This window comes from Anguilla anguilla, chromosome 5 (genome assembly GCF_013347855.1).
Source record: "Anguilla anguilla isolate fAngAng1 chromosome 5, fAngAng1.pri, whole genome shotgun sequence".
In the NCBI taxonomy this organism is placed as follows: domain Eukaryota; kingdom Metazoa; phylum Chordata; class Actinopteri; order Anguilliformes; family Anguillidae; genus Anguilla; species Anguilla anguilla.
Window position 1 is genome coordinate 10,323,581 of NC_049205.1, and position 15,451 is coordinate 10,339,031.

Consider the following 15,451-nt stretch of genomic DNA (forward strand, 5'->3'; position numbering starts at 1 on the left):
ATTCAAATTAAGTGCTTCGGCTCAAGGTAACAACTTCAGTGCCACGACACGAGATTTGAACCTGCAACCTGGAGGAGACTCCAGTTCCCTTATCCCCATTTCACACGGCTGTCAATATAGCAATTATGGCGGCAGCAGAGCAACCGTTATCAACATTCATCTGGAATTATAACCAGCTTCTGTAAAGTACCACTTGGTTCACCTTCAGGAATAGAGGTAGAACTCTCTTTAGACTGTATAGATGGTAAAGACAGATGCGTCTAGCATGTGCAATGAACTTAATAAATACAAAGTTTTTATAGCTCCAAAGGTTTGCCCTGCATGAAATATTGCTTTCTAATTTCATACAAATGTGTGCTGCATTACAATACAGTGGTCTGCATATCATATGAATGCAAAAGCTTGGAGCCAGTTTAATATTGACCTATTTAGCACCTAATTACTATTAATGGGTTCAGTTAGAGGGGAGATATTTGTTCATCATTTATGTATAAAAGACTGCTTTCTATCCTTTCTCCAAATCACTGGAGCTTTAGCGGGAGCTAAATTTACACATTTCACACTTACCCGTTCCGTTTTGAAGCTATTATTCAACACGGGATAAATCCGCTTCGAGGACCGGACACAATTCTTTTTTTTCTTAGCCTAATAAACAGCTGAACAGGCAGTATTAAACCAGCGCCGAGGCTACAGGACCGCCAACAGGCACCAGGTTGTAGTGAAGGGCCGGGCATCATCAGAGAGATATTATCTGCTGTACAGCGGCTGGGAGCGGGGATACGGACAGCCCACTCGCGCCCGCCCATCATATCGCAATACGGAAGATCTCCCCCCGCAGATGTGCCACGGCTTCCGACGGTAATGGGGGGAAAAGAGAAAGAAAGGTTGGGTTGTGGAACTCCCACAAACCCACGAGCGCATCCAGAGCCGTTTGAGAAGAGAACCACGGGGGCAGCCGTGGAAGGAAGCGGTCTGACGAGGCGGGGAACGCATTTGAGCCTCCTCAAAGCGAGCGAGAGGGATACACACACCACCCCCCCCACCACGCCCCCCCCCCCCCACGCCCCCTCTTCCTCCGGCACCGCCTCGTTTACAGAACATCATTTCTTCTTCTCGTTCCCGATGTAATCGCTCCGCTCTTCCGGAAACCCGCGATGATGGCGCTGCCCCGCTGTCGGCCCGAAGGGCAGCCGCGGGTGTCCTGCGAGAAAATCGGGACCCCCCCGCCCCCCCCGGGGAACGCGATCGGCTGCGCTCAGCGCTTTTCGAAACGGGCCTCGTGGCGGGCCGTGAACGGGCGCTTCGCGGCCGCTGTGGCCGACCGAACCCTTCCCCCGCAGCGCTTCATTTCCTCAACGTTTATTGACTCGAAATGAATAAACATCACGGCGAAGGACAGACTCCGGCGCTCGATACTGCCGCTGCGAGTGCGGGACATTAACATTCTGAAGCCTAAGCAAAACAGCCTTGCGCTGTGTGTGTGCGTTCACAGCACTCAGATTTACAAAACGAACGAATGAATGAATGAATGAATGAATGAATAACTACATTTCAAGTTGAAATGAAATTTAGTCACTAGTATCCTTCACACGGAGCTCACATCGATGGGTTCTTGTGGTCCGGTCCATCTATGTATTGTGATTGGCGTATTTGTTTTTGGCTGGACCGCAACAGCGGGGCCGGCCCTACAAACGCGAATGTCTGTGACTGAGTGATGAAGTTACACCATTGGTCGGCCGAGTTATGAAGTTACACCATTGGTCGGCCGGTCCAGCCATATACTAGGTTTTGACCTGGTCTTGTTTGGACACACCTGAGCTTTGATGATGTCATCATTAGACCACACCTGGATTTCAGGAATAATGAATTTGGGACTCACACACGCCCTGAGGACGCGTTTTGGGGATGGCTCATACCCAGGGAGGGGGATGTGGGGGACTGTGTTTTGGGCTCACCTGCGTCTCGGGGACGATGGGGCTGTCGTCGGGGGAGGACCTGAAGAAGGTGGAGAGCGGGGAGGAGACGATGAGGGGGCTGGGCCTGACGAAGCCGCTCAGGTCACAGCTGGGGATGTCGTTCTCCTCCTTCTTCATCACCAGGGTGTCCATCACGTAGAAGACGTTCCAGGGGATCCACACCGTGCGGTACTGGGTGAGGAAGGGCGAGCGCTCGAAGCTCAGGGTCAGCGAGGCGCCCCCGTTGGCCAGCAGGTCGAACCTGGGACAGGGAGAGGGCAGGAGATTACCCAGAATCCCAAGAGGCTTGTTCTACACTATATCCGCGGCCAGCTCACACCATGAAAACCACTGAAGGAATTTTACTGAAAAATTATCATTTTCCCATTTTCACAGGTGAAAAGTCCTGTGTCTCCTCATTAATATTTTAAAATATTTCTACAAATCATTGTATTAAAACACTGGTCCAGCATTCTGCTAACATGGTAAAAACTGCTCTGGCAAGTATGTTAATGCAGCCAGCATCACTTCTACTGTGTGTTTCTCAGTGAAATAGAACTTTTTTTATTTTGAAATAGGTGGGCCTGTCAAGATTTTTGTAAATGAGGGGGCCACCAACTCTAATGCCCTATATTCAATCAGCCACCCTTGGGGGGCCCACTAATGGACTCACATGCCTGCCTGTACGGTCACATGGGCTAACGCATACACACGCCTGCACACAAGCACGCACACACGCGCACACACACACACACACACACACACACACAGCGGTCTGCGAGAGGCGCAGTCTGGACTCAGACGGCCCCTCCCCAGCCTCCCCAGGCCATGGGATCCAAACATCTGTGTGCATCCAGGCTTTGATCTCTGACTGTGTCTCCATCTTTTTTTCCCCCTGTTTTTAATTTCCTAAATGGATATGGAAGTTGACCAAGCGTGATTATTCGCTGCGATTTTTGTCACGCCTCCCGTTGTGTGGCCGGGGGGGAGGAGGGGCTAACAGGGGTGTAACATCTGGACAGAGAGGACTAATCTGAGAGGCTATTTCTTGGCAGCTGTTTTCCGGCAGTTTCCTTTTTTTCCCGCTGTTTGTATGGAAATGCTGCTCGGGTCTCGTTCCGTTCGCCGCCTAATCTGATCCGACACCGTCCCCCCCGAAATGCCGTGACCCGCCTAGTTCAGAGGAGATCGGGAAAAGCAGCAAACTCAGCGACTCATTGGATTAAATTTACAGCCATCACACGTTGTGTATCTTTCAAATAAGTGTGAAAGAAAATCAAAAATACAGTTTGTCAACCCCTCTCTAACTCTAACACCCCCACCCCCACCCCCCCCCCCCCCCAGCCCCACACTCACGCACAATTTAATCGAGACTAGTGGTGTCACATGTAAAACAGCGATGCTCTATTTCGGTCACAATGATTGCTTGCAGTTTCTCTTGCAGTACGAACGGGGGACCGCACGGCTCGGAGGAATAACGTGTTGACTTTTTTTTCAACACCGAGTGAGAACCGACGGAGCCGCAGCACGCCGACTGATTCCGTCCTTGTAAATTCAATGCATTTTAAGCAGCTCTTGTTTTAAAGAGCCTCTTCGGCTGCAAGTTAACGTTAACAGGAGTTAATCACTGCGGTTAACAACTTTTGGGGGAGCACTTTAGCGCAGAATGAATAGAATGAAAATGCGCAAATTAAAAGATAACATTGGCGCAGGTCTATTGGAGCAACGCTCATTTGGGTCATAATTATCGCCATTATGGCTCGATGTCTACGGTGGCATTTGCCACTAATGCGCTAACCGCTCAAGAACAGAACTATTTCCCATCCTGCCCCGACTGTGCCGCGTGGGGCGCCCTGACCAATCAGAGGAGAGCACAAACAAATTCAAACTCAAATTCCTTCGCTGAGGAGGAGGAGGAGGAGGAGGAGGGAGGCGGAACCGCCGGGGCACGTACATGCCGTCCTGGCGCGTGATGGTGTATCCGTGGTCCGGGTAGTGCACGAAGGACACGTTCACTCCGATGAGGGGCGTCCCGTCCGCCGTCAACACCTGACCCCGGATGATGGACACCAGGCTGGGGGGCAAGTACAAGAAAACAAATCAAGGCTCCGGTGCACGTGATGTACACACAAACCCATTCACCGGCACGCACAGACACGAGGTCAGTAATGCACGCTCGCGCACGCACAGACACGAGGTCAGTAATGCACGCTCGCGCACGCACAGACACGAGGTCAGTAATGCACGCTCGCGCACGCACAGACACGAGGTCAGTAATGCACGCTCGTGCACTCTCACATGCATGTGCACGCGTGCGCACACTAACGCGATCACTCACACATGCAAGCGGCCTCTCACACACAATTAATCACACACGCTCAGTCTTTCCCCGATACAAAAACTCACACACCCAAACATATATGCGAACACACATGCACGCACACACACACACACATATAAATGCTGCACACACACATATACGAGCACTCCCCGCCCTCACACACAGCTTTTAAACAGCACATAACTCACACGGTCCCCTAAGAGGCTCTGGAATTATTTCGCCATTTAATGCGATGCAAGGCATCCCCGTCCGAGGCTTCATCAGGATCGATATTCAGAAAGTGAGCGATTGAAATGTAAATTACGCAGTTTTAACTCAACCCCCGAGAAACCGTCGCCGCTCTCCGTTTCTTTCTTTTTTTTTTCTCGTTCGCCGGAAAGCGCCGCGCCGCCAATTAGTTTCGAGGCAGGCCGAACACGTACGCCCTCCGGAAAAGGGAGAGAGAGAGAGAGAGAGAGAGATTTAAATCAGCTCTTAATCAATGGCAGCGGCGAGATAGCGACTTCTCCGCGGGCTACGGGACACCTGTGTTTACTTATTGGTTTATTCTGAGGTCATTACAGCTTCGCTAAGTGCTAATCAAGGGCTCTCGGAGCAACGCCGCACGCCCTCATTAGTTATTTCCATTTCAGGGAACCTGTCCACTTAAAAGCTTTTTACGGCCGTTCTCTCCAGCGCCGCTCCCATCGCCCGGAGTGCGTCCGACCCGACGCGTAAACAGCGTGTGAGTTACGCACTCATGATTTTAACGTCCTCTTTTCCTCCGTCGCCATAAACACGAAGGAATGAAAAGGACCTGTCATCGCCGCAATTTCAGCCCGAGGCTTCAATCCCCTTTTCCGGCTTTCCGGAAGGACATTCGGCTGAGTTATCCCGCACCACCAGGCATCGTTCATGAAAGCAGGTCCATCGGACAAAAGGAAAGAGATTGGAGGTAAAACTGTTTATTGTGCTCGTGAAACAAGACTGTAAATGTTAAGGCCATTCTTCAGTAGGCCTGGACTCTGGCCGACGGGCTTTTTCTACAGTGGACGTAAAAAATGCACTGTGTTCTGCCAAATAGAGTCCATGGGGTGGACTGTACTTCTGCACAAAATGCAAAGCCTGCTTAAAATATCCCCATCCACAGAACAAAAAAACAAAAAAAACAAACAAGTGAAGACTAACAGGGAAAAAAGTAGAACAAACAGGAGCTTCAACTTAAAATACGGGGCAAACAAACCAAAACTCATTCCCTTGGGGGTCTAACCACTGTCCTTTTTAAAATCCCAAATAATGTGGGAACAGTGGTTCCCTAGACTCATCACTTATTTTGACACCAAATCCACAGCTCTGGAACGTCGCCCAGCGATTGGGACATCATTTCCCCCCTATTACCACTCTTATCAAGTCTGTGTGAATTCCCACCAAGGTAGACCTGAGGGCACCAGCAACCCCGCAACCTTTTCCACAAACCAATCCTGCTTACAGCCTGTTGGGTAAAGTTTCACTAACAAAATGCGCTACACTCCCAGACCGGGCTGGGGTCAGTCCTACCGTTGCCCTCCATTTTGTTTCTGACCATAGAACTTTCTTCATAACAGAATGTATGCTTTTTCTATGTTAGAATGATTCAACCAGTTTCCCTGCATATGATTTACTAAATTCTAAACCAGCCGCTTCAAAATCAGAGCCATCCTTAATAACCCGCAGATCTCTTTGAGACAATTTTAATAACGCGCCCACATGAATAAATATAGGATTTAGAGGAAGAATTCAGTAATATTTTCATAGTGGGTGGGGAGGCGGGCTGGGGTGGATTTGTGACTCCTGTAATCAGCACTAATTGTGCCGACGGCTTATGCAGCTTGATTCCTTAAAGCAAAACAAATGCGATGGTCTTACATATCAAAGAGGAACACTACATGCGCGGTTTATATATTTATTCGCTAATGCCTCGTGGTAGGTTATTCCTAATCACCTGGTTTTGGTAAATGCTGGGAGAGTCTCTACATGTGTTTTCAGTTTGAGCTTCTGGCGATTGCTGAAATAGTTCCCTCAGCTAGGTCCATCTTTACATGTGTAGCAGTTTTGATATTAAATATTTACCTTGTGAAACATATCTGCTTGGCTCGTCTACAAAGGAGATATTCTACACCTACCATTGCAATGAATATGAATGAATTCTGTCAAATGCGAACGTAATTCTTCGCAGAGTTCAATCGAGAAGACATACCCTCCTTAGTCATCAGGAGGGAGAGGGAGCGATGACTCATCAGACTATTTTAAATCCACTCTTTCTTATTCAGAATAGAACGAAAACAAAAGGAGAGACCACACACTTGCTTATGCGCAGGCTTGGACCGATGCACTGTGAGAAACCCGAATGGTTTTATTTACACTGGAACCCAGGTCCAGCTGCAAAAACAACCTTCTCAGCTCCCCTATTCCTGCAACTGTAATCCACAGTGCTGACAGGGAACCTAACACAATGACCACCGACTACAGGTTCCCACACCTCCCAAGCCTATAACCAATTTAAGAGTGATGCCATTTTCTCAGACCAAAGCAAGGAACGCAAGCCATCTGAAATGCACCGTCTGTGTCCACGTATGTACGTGTGTGGAGCACTGAGTGTCCAAAGCAAAGTAGCCAGTGCGGCGTTAGCTTGATCAGTGTGAATGATCTTCGGTTGGGGGAACACAATGCGTTTCTCATCCTGACCACCTCAACCCCTCCCACGCCCCACCAGTGGGGCCCCAACTAGCAGTGCTGGGAACCCCTGAACCGAAGCGCTTTTCGCAAGCCTGGCAGGAGGTCTCGGTCCCGACCCCCCCGGCAGGTGTGGAAAAGGCACCACGTACCCGGACGATTGATTAGGTGGTTTCCTGCAGGTGCGAGCGCGTGGAGGCGGGGCCCGGGTCGAGCTGACACCCGGGGGCCAATCGGCTTTGCCGGGGCCTACGACCGCGCCGGGCCACAAAAGCGCAAAAGGCCGCTCGTAAATCCTATCGACGGAAAAATCCGCTCGGCCACAGGACGCCGCAGAAGTGGGCTGGATTTCCCTTCAGTATCCTTTTGATCCTGTTAAGTTAACCCCCCCCCACCCCCCTTTTTTTTTATCTGTTGAAAAATATCGGCGAGGATCATCCCCGATTGGATTACTGGCGCGTAGGGGCTCCCGCAGGAGCGCCTTCATTGCTAACCTACAGAGAGTGGCCGGAACAGACTAATAATGCTTTTCATTTCCTGCTCAACACAAATTGGGCATGCCCTGGTGAATACAATGCAGGGGAAAGTGGTGGACTTAACACCACTGGATTATATATATATATATATATATATTACTTCCCCGTGTACTCGTACAGCCTTTTCTCCACCCCAGAAGAGGGGGAAAAAAAAAATCTATAAGGTCTCAATTTTGTTCTTTTGAGTGTGCGGTTGGCTAAAAAGCTGCCTTTAGGGGAGTTGGGCTCTAGCACCTGGGAAAACGATACAAGGAAATACGCTGTGTGTAAGGCATTTTTCCCACGGCGCGCAGGAACTGGGCTATGCATGGCAAACTGTGGTCACTCACTCACGGACGACCTTTGAGGGACGTTTTGTGGGACGCATGCGCAGATGGTTCCAGCTAAAATGTGTCTGCAGAAGTGAGTTGCGCCGTGGGTCTGGACGGTGCCGTGCTTGTTGATATACTGCATGTGCGATACAGGTTTCAGAACTTGTACAGTATTTGTGTTGTGTGGAAGGAGCTGGGTAGCAGGTGGTAAGAGTCAGGGAGCTGTGTGAATGTGTGACTCCAGTGCTGTCGCCTCTCCTCCTCTCCACCCCCGTCCCCCCCTCGCCGCCCCCCCCCCCAGCTCTCACCTCTTATTGAAGGGGTTCTCCCCCGCTATGACGTGGCAGCTGCCCGGCCCGGCCAGGAAGCTGACCCGCTGGTAGAAGGAGCGGGCCGCCTGCTGGGGCGGGGCCTGCTGGCTCTGGCCGATGATGTCGCCGGGGTCGGGGGAGCCGCGGCAGTACGGCTGGTTCTGGCAGGAGGTCTGCAGGCAGCAGTCGGGGTCCATGCAGTCCACCAAACCGTCTGCGGGAGCGGACACACACACACACACACGCATGACACCGGCGATGACGTTTCCCCGCCTTCCGGCTGTGATGTCAGCCAACTTTCTACATGCTGAGAGCAAACCAGTTGCCACAGCAACATCACCGAAAGGAATAAGATACCACAGAACAATTACATGTATACATATACGGGTCCGCATTTACAGCTGCAAGTAAAGGCCATTGTGTGGCACGGCACACTTGACATGACACAAGGTTGTCTGAATGGTGTATTTGACTGGAACTTTTGCAAAAAAAAAAAAAAATTAATTAATAAAATAAAAAAATCTCTGCACTTGTCTGAAGATGTGTCTGACGCTAATAAGAACGCTCAGACCCAAATCAGCCAATCCCCTCTGCTGCTCTGTGACGGTTTTGTACCACGTGGCTCCAGTCCCCCGCGCCTGCTCGCGTGCGGCGAACGCGCAGAGCGCGGGGTTAGAGAGGACGGCCGCCGCCCCGCTCTCTCCTGGTAGGGAGGCGGTTAACGCCCCGCGCAGAAATGATCCCTTCTCCCGCAGGTACAGTCTAGCGCACGCCTCATAAAAGGCGGTCGTTCGTCTTTGTTAGTTTATAAAAAGCCGGCTCGTATCTGGCACGCCACCAGTCTGGGGATCGTAAAACAGTGTGCGATCCACGCCCTCCTGAACTAATCAGCGGGAAACAAATTTTTTTACAAGTTTCCGTCCGCCGACATAAATCAGGAGCCCAAATCTCATTTCCGCGGCTCGTGATGGAGAGACGCGCCGTTTGCTGTTTTTCACAGGCGTTTACCCTTGACTTCGCCAAAGCGAGTGACAGATTACAGCGGGTTCATGTTTTTGCTATTTGTTCGAGTGTCGTTCGCAGCAGCTGATCTCAACTGTCTGACTGTCCATGCAGGAGCTCGTACTCTGCCTGCGTAGATTTGGAAGTCCTCCCCCCCTCCCCAACTCCCCCCCACCCAAGCTATGCCCCCCATTTCCTGTATAAGAGTACATTTGCGTAAAAAAAAAAAAATTCTCCTCAGGGATAGCCGTGCTGACAAGATACAGTGTGCATTTCAGTTTTGTGAAATAAACCAGAATTCTAACACCCCTGAGTAAAATGCATGATAAAACCCGTCTGGAGGCAAACTGTGTCGAAGGCTTGTTTTAGAGCACAGCATGGAAGGAGACACTTGTTTCTTTTTTGGTTCATTCAGCATCCATCACGACCAATGAGCTTCTCGGCGTTGGAAGACGGGTAAGGATCCAAAAAAAAGCGGAATGTATCTCATTCCCATGTCCCGGGGCCTGATTGGGTACAAACTCGCTCCTCCACAAATCACTATAGTAACCGCGTCCGCAGAGCCGCTTGGAAGATTCAAGGCCGTGGGCCTGACCCGCCAGAGCACGGCTCTGTTACCGCCAGACGCGCGCTGTTAATGTGAATACAGTGACTGAAGGAAGCGGGACCAGTCCTGGTCTCAGAGTACTTTTAAAAATACTTCCAGCGCGACGCACAGCGAGCGCCGTCGGGTTAGCACATTGATTAAAAGAAAGCATAAAAGGTTGAGTTCATTAATAATTGCTTAGCACTGATGCCTTCTAAAATGACTTTAGAAACTAAATTAAAGTACAGCAAGTTTGTAATTAGCGATTAAAGGGTTTCGAGAGTTTTGACACATTCCCCGCTGGGATGTGGATTTCTTGGGGGAAGCTTCTTGGAGGGATACTGGCCCTATTCCAGGCAGCCACGGGCACACGGTCACTGAGAAACACACAATGCATTTTCATTTCTTACTTTTTATTCACAGGGGGTCTCAGTTCACACAGGCGTTCTTCTGGTCACACACACTCGCACACAGACACAGAAACACGCAAACAAAAACACAAACACACACACACACACATTACACGTACATACACACACATGCCCACAAACACACACAGCTGTGTTTTTGCTAACCACTGGAAATCACAAATAAGGAAAAGAAACATGGCTCCTTTAACTAATTCCCCATTTCTGTCAATCCCAGTCCCCACGGATCTGCCCTTATTACCTCCCTCGTTGTCCTTGCCATCTGCACAGAGGGTCTCCATGGCGACGTCGCACCCCACCCCTCTCCACCCGGACTGGCAGACGCAGTGCCAGCCGTTCTGGTCCAGGGTACACCTCCCATTGCTGTTGCACAACCCAGGGCAGCCCTCTGTCAAAAGGAAAGCGCGTCAGTCAAACGCTGTGACCAATCAGAAAACACCACCAGTTGCGAGGGGCGGGGAAGGAAAAAAAAAAAAAAACCCTTCTCATTCAAATGAAACAAACAAACGAACAAACAAACAAAACCGAAACAGAAAAAATAACAGACAGATACGATATCAAAATAACATTTGGTGAACATATACTGACACTGGATGTCAGACAGGCCTTGAGAAATGCACAAATCTGTAATTTCACATGAATGTAAAAGCCACTTTCACCATACAGACTTCTTTGTGCCAGTTCAGTCATTTTATCCATCAAAACAAGTTTCCAAAATTTTTTTTTCCTTTGATCTTGATCTTTGATCTTTTTTAGTCTCCAAATTTGTAAATGCCCAATCGCAATTTTAACCCCACCAGGTCACTTTAACATCCTCACTAAATTGGGAGAGTGCACAGGAACATGTGCCTCCACCGAAGGGTGCACAGTCCAGGCAAGCAAAACTACAGTCCAGCTCGAGTGGCTCAGAAAACTGCACCACAGTCTATTTACACAGCTGCCATAGGCAGACCTACTAGACCAGAACAACAGCTAGTGTGCAGTTAGGCAGGGGATACCCTGCCAACCGAAAGCCTCCCTCTCTGGGTGATGCTGCAGCCAATTACAACCAGGCCCATTTGAATATTAGCCACTGTCAGCACTGTTGAGCTCAGAATTGGGTTTCAAGCCACACCTCTGAATTAAAGACCATAGGGTTTTCTAGACTCACAACCTGGCAATCCCATAAAACAAAATATTGTAAGAATAAAAAAAAAAATGACATGAAAAGTTGATAGCCAAACAAAAGGTCACAGAATTTAGGCAGCCCTCAAGATCTTTAAAAAAATGTTTTCTTTTGATACGTTTGGTTTTTTCTTTTCGCAGAATAGATTTGGAGTTGTTCAGCGCATAGTTGTTTATGCACAAATTGAATTAATATTTTTCTTTTAAATAAATAAAAATAAGGACAAAAAATAAAAGACGGTCCTTTTTTTTTCTCCTTCTGGCTTCCGGGTAGCACAGCATCCATGTGAATTTACAGCCCATTCAAGGTACAAGCACAAAGTATAGGGAGGGCTTCTTAATTCCCATCTCTCCACATCTATACTTTATGCCGGAGTTCACATTCCTTTATTCACAGAATAATAAGCGAAGCCCAGGAAGTAACTTAAGCAGCTTTAGCGGCTATTCTAACAGACATTAGGATTCAGGCCATAGATGCATGAAAAAAAGGAAGGGGGGGGGGGTGGGGTGGGGAGTGGGAGGGCGGGAGGAGGAGGCCAACAGTGCTCCCAACAAAACGCAGTAGCCAGTGTTTTGGTGTGTGTGCTGACTGTGTCGGGACGGACAAGAATGAGGGACAGAACCAGAAGAGGACCACAAGAAAAGTAAACACGGAGAAAGACTGAAACAAAGACACGTTTACGCCGTGCTTCAAGACAAGAGGAGCGGAGAGCGATTGTTCCGTGACAATCTCCCTGGGGCTTTGGTTCCATTACCTTTGTATCCTATCTTGTCTCCTAATATAGGCAAGGAGGAGGAGGAGTAGGAGGAGGAGGAGGAGGAGGAGGAGGAGTGGGGAGGGAGGGAGGGAGGGAAGGCAGGAGGAAAATTTGGGAAAGAAAATTAAAATACTCAGAACGCATCTCTGTGAAGGACGTTTCAGTCCGACAAACACGTAGGAGGAGGGGGGGTGGGGTGGGGGGTAGGGGGAAATGGAAAAAGCAGGTTTGCAGACACTGGATTGCACAATGCTGGTAGAATCAGATGCAAATTGACGTGTGTTCTGGTTATTCGACAAACAAATTCATTTGGATTCATTTCGATCCAAATATCAACTGGGGCCATATTGGAAGAAAATTAAATAAATCCATGTAATTTGGTACAAATGAAAAATTTTTAAAATAATAATTAAAATGAAAAAAATGTTATGTTTTTGAATGACAACATATGAGAAATTTCTGGCGAATCAGAGGAGGGATGGTTTTAAAGTTTGTCGAACAATCTGTCGCCACGTGTGATTTTTTTTCCCCCTTCTTTTTCTGGACACATTGAAGGGAGACTCATTGTCGCTACAGTATGCTGTAAAGAAAGTTATATTGGTCAAAACTGATGCAATATACTTGTCTCTTACAAGGTGAACATATGTGGTATGACAGGAAATTAAAAGCGGTGTAACAATGTCACAGGTTACGAAAAAAAATGACATGGCATTTGATTTTTGACAGTAAAAAAAGGAGGGGAAGCATAAAAAAAGAGAAAAGAGAAACGTTAATAGAGAATCATGGTGCACGCTACAGGAATTACATACAGAGCACGGACGCATGTAGAAGGAAAGAAAGCACAGTACCTTTAACCCTCCTATCCAGATAATGAGCTTGAGAGAGGTGAACGGCAGAGGAAAGAGAGAAAGAGAAAGAGAACAGACATTTCAGAACAATGTTTCGTGGAGCGACGGGACATTTCCTGAAAACAACATTCAGACGGAGTGGAAAGAGAGAGAGGGAGACAGACAGACAGAGAGGAGAGAGAGAGAGAGAGAGAGAGAGAGAGAGAGAGAGACAGGGAGAGGGAGAGGGAGAGAGACTGGTGGTACATGGGGTGGTACACAGTCACATTCACCACTACATTAGGGCAAAGACAACCTCTCTCTACAACTCACACCTGACTTCACTCAAAACTTCATCGGTTTTACTTTCGTTTGCGCTGACGTAATCTGCACTCCTGGAAACGACTCGCTGGGAGGCAGAGTTTCCTTTGAACGACCGGCACGACATCAGGCCCGTTTAGCCAACGGCAGGCACGTCCCACGCTAAGTCTGCTTCTCCCTCACCCCTCCACAGCAGGTCTGTGGACCGCAGCAAGGCTTCCGACGGATCATAACGCAGTCTCCAGCCTGCGTTTGCACAGCTCCATCTCTGTGTGCGCGCTGTGCTCCATCGCTGCGTGCGCCGTCCTCCGCAGCCAAGCGGGCTCCGCGGCCCAGACACGGCGTAAGGAGAGGAAAATTTAGATGAGCCGCCGCTACCCGTAGCTCACCCCGCCCACCCGCGCTCGGGCCCTACTTAAACATCTGTTTGCCTCTCGCCGAAACCCGCGGGCGCTGCGTAGCGATTAGCAAACCGAGCTAGCGACTCTGACGCCGCGGGTTCAGTGCGCGGGTGGAGCGCCGCAGCCGCGACCTTGAGCAAGGTGCTCAACCTGAATGGTAAATAAACCCGGGTTCATGAACGGCTCGTATGTGAAGAAAGGAAGAATGTAAGTCGCTCCGGATTAGCGACCGCTAAATGCCTGAAAGGTACAAAAAATATTAAAATGTAAATGGAGGCGGCGCAGTGTGCATTTTGATCCTGTTCTTCTTGTCCTTTCGGCAGTCCTGAACAGCCGAAGGAGTTATGCATCCTGAGATATGTATCCAGTCCAAGTAAAAAAGTACACCCCCCTCCTCCGCTCCCTGTTTTCATATTCACCTGAGGAAATGGCCACATCAAAAAAAAAAAAAAAAAATCATACAAGGAACATTTTTTTCCCCACAAGCTTATCTCATTACACAAGTGGAATATGATTACTTTTTCTTATTTTTTTTTCACCACAGTTTTTTCCCATATCAACTCAAAAAAAGTTTCTAACAAAAATTTTTGTTTTTGAACTAAGGCTTGTTTATTGTAGATAGACTGAAACCAAAAGATTTTCTTTTCTGATTATAAGAAAACACTTTAAGATTTAATCTTGTACGTTATTATTTGACGATTCACTATTGTTTTAAGATTTCAGATAAATTGAGAACAGGCTTTTGGAAAATTGGCTTTTATATTACAGTTCTTGTAGGAACTTTATCATTTTGGCAATCATTCCCTATCCAGTCTTCCTAGACTTCATTTGTTTTTCATTCGATGGTCATGTTTTCTTAGACAATCACCTGTGTAACACGCTAATATCATGTCTGTGGGGGACGCTGAAAGATGGCAGCGCTGTTTCTCAGTCACTGCTAAACCAACCCTGAACTCCGGCAATGCAAACTCTGCGATTTGCCCGCATTAGACGATGAAGATTTTTTTTCATCTTTTCTCCTCATTTACCTCAATTTTCTGAGACAAGAGAGGAGAGGGGGAGAGAGAGAGAGAGACGGAGAGAACTAATCGCCCCCTCATCGACGTCAATGCTTCATTATTTGTCTGCTGATTCTGCGAGCCGTGATTAAAGTGACATTAATCTGTGAACAATTATACACTGTGCCCACAGAGTTCAATCAACTCAGCCCTTGGAGGCGGAGCCCCAGCATACGTTGATTTACATTATCTTAATTGCCATTTAGAATACTGTGGTTTTATTGCCCCGCAGCAGCAGGTAACTCCATAATAAAAAAAGAAATTTGGGGAGGGATAGAGGGGGTGGGGGTGGGTAAGGGTATGGGGGGGGCAGAGAGAGGAGGTTTGATGTACTTCTATCCTGGCAGGAGAGCGCGTGCATCGTTTAAACAATGCAGCCTAAATGACAGCTCTGAGGCCACTGTAAAACAGCCCCCCCCCCCCGCCCCCCCCCAAGTAATATTGATGTAATGACCCGGAGAGTCGCACAGGACACCGTTTTACTCAACTGCCTTATGAACTCCGGTGCCGTTAAACGAACACTTTCGGCTTATACAAGGCTCCATGCACCATTAATTCGCTTCCTGTTATACTACCTATAATTTAACATTTCATTATGCAGCGATGCACCGCACACTGTACAGGCATTACATGCAACGATGAATGAAACATCGGCGCGGAGAAATTTAATTGTTTTCTTTTGTTTTTTTTGGTTTTGTTTTGGCACCCCATTAAAATTCATTGCTTTCGACATGCTGAGCCGTACCGTTTCCTGTGAGAGG

The 15,451-nt window shown here is 48.4% G+C and overlaps 1 pseudogene; it reads right to left on the bottom strand.

Moving 5' to 3' along the window:
• LOC118227517 overlaps window positions 1-15,451 on the bottom strand; it is a 516,632-nt pseudogene that overhangs the window by 66,043 nt on the left and 435,138 nt on the right.